The 2,190-nt window shown below is 28.6% G+C and overlaps 1 pseudogene; it reads right to left on the bottom strand.

The window, feature by feature from the left end:
• Positions 1-1,022: 1,022 nt before the first annotated feature.
• LOC111286288 (uncharacterized) lies at positions 1,023-1,841 on the bottom strand (annotated as a pseudogene).
• Between the last annotated feature and the right edge of the window lie 349 nt (positions 1,842-2,190).

Here is a 2,190-nt window from a genome sequence, read left to right as displayed (position 1 = left end):
TTTAGTGAGCTTTACTACCTTGAAATGATTTGTTTGACTAACCCACTGGTTTTAGACTTTTATTCTTATATATTAGACATTTACTTATTCAGTTATTTGAATTCATAAGACAGACTAAAAAAGTACTAGGTAATTTTTTTTAAAAGAGTAATGAATAATATTAAAATACAAAATTATTATATGATGAATATTTATATAACAATTTATTGGTTTTTAAACTTTAACTTAGGTATTTTTGTCATATTTTTATTTAATTATATAAAAAGTAAAATTAATTATTATATTCCAAATTATAAAAAAAAAAGTTTATTACTTGTAAATTTTCAAAATTGTTCGAATATATCTAGATTCATTCAACTAAAATCAAATCCGAAATAATACGAATACGAAATCATCCAAGATTGTCTAAACCAAAAATCTCTTCAAAGGTCAAAAAATCAATTTTTGAAGAATTGAAAAAATTTTGAAGAACTCAAATAACACAATAGTTGGATTTTGAGAATTTTTAAGAAATTATTTTTTTTATTTTGTTCCATATAAAAGAAAGGGAATAATTCCGTTTGCTCAAAATCCTTGAAGTGGATTTTTTGTAAAAGAAATAATTATAGAAAATTTTTTATTTTGAGAATTTCACGAGATAGTAATTTTCAAATAATTATATGATAAATAAAAATTATTATTTATTTATAATTTTTCATTTTAATTTTAGATGCAAAATTTGTGATTAGAGTAAGACTAACACATAAGAATTAATTTACAAAATATATAAGAAAAGCCAATTAAGCATTTACAATTGCCTCAAAAGTAGCTATGCAAAACCTAATTGCTAAGCTAAACAACAGAAATCGCAGACTGACTATTAGATTAGAATGAATTAAATATCTGGAACCCTGAAATGATTTTATGGTAAAAACTTCGCTAAAGTACTATGAGAGTATGAGACAGACAACAATTCTAGACATAACATAAGAAACAACATCAAATCAACATATATAAATATATATATATATATATAGATATCAATAAAGCAAATACCATTAATATCTTATAGTTATAGAATCTTACAAATTAACGACAAAGCTACCTACATACAACTGACATATATATATATATATGTATGTAAGATACAAAAGCAAGTCTTGTGTACCAAAAAAGAACAAGCCAAGCTCAACATCAACCACACATACATGTCCGTAAATAGATCACTATTATTTATTCCCTAACGGAAACTAACGCTCGTGAAAAGAAGACTGATAAGAGATCATATAAAGAAGGAACACAAGTACAAGGGCTACCCCCCATGGCGACCCTCCTGCTCTATGAAGTGAATCTTGCTCCGGCAGTGGAATGAGGAAAGGAACGCTCCCTGATAAGCAGTGAACCAGAAGCAGCAGAACAATCGGGGACAGAATCAGGAAGAATTTCAGCTGGTTGATGAACTCCTCAAACATGGACTCATAGTTTATGTACCAGGATAAACCCAGTACAAAGAAGAGTATGAAAACGAAGAAACATAGGTGGAGAGGAGGAGGGGACAGATAGTCTAAGTATGAATATCTGTAGTATCTAGCCATATATGTTTTTGAGTTTCAGAGGAAATAAGGGAGGGAATCACTGTTTAAAAATCGTCCAGAACATCTGATTAATTTGTTTGCAAGAAGGAAGTGGAGTAGTGGCCATGGTTCATATAGGGAATGGGTTAGTGGATTATATTTATTCATTCCTTTTTCTTTTTCCTTGCTAATTTAAGAGCTCCTACCCTACTTTTCCTTGAAAGGTGTAGCCTCATTCTCTGATTATAAAAATTGCTAAAAAAAGTTCTGTTATACATAAAATAACTTAAAAGGATTAAGATAAGAGTGTGATGACAGACTTGGACTTATAATAGTAGAATCCGACAATTACGGGTAGAAGTAGGTGAAATGAACAGTGACCATATGAAAAATAAATAAATAAAGGAGCAAGCTGTTTGTCATAGGTTTTTTCTTTTGGTAGGTAAAGGTTTGATTTTATTATCATGCTTTAGAAAGTTTGTCATGACTGATTGACCAGCCAAGCATTTTAAATTGAACTCCTCGTCAAAATTGTAATAAAATTCTTGTGACTTTAATTTAATTTGCAACAATTAAAAAGATCAAATTGTTTTTATTAAAAGTTACAAAGGCATTATCACCATTTCATTCAAAACAA

Source organism: Durio zibethinus, chromosome 6 (assembly GCF_047325235.1).
Source record: "Durio zibethinus cultivar Kanyao isolate XHJ-2024 chromosome 6, ASM4732523v1, whole genome shotgun sequence".
In the NCBI taxonomy this organism is placed as follows: Eukaryota; Viridiplantae; Streptophyta; class Magnoliopsida; order Malvales; family Malvaceae; genus Durio; species Durio zibethinus.
This window is presented reverse-complemented; position numbering and strand designations above follow the sequence as displayed.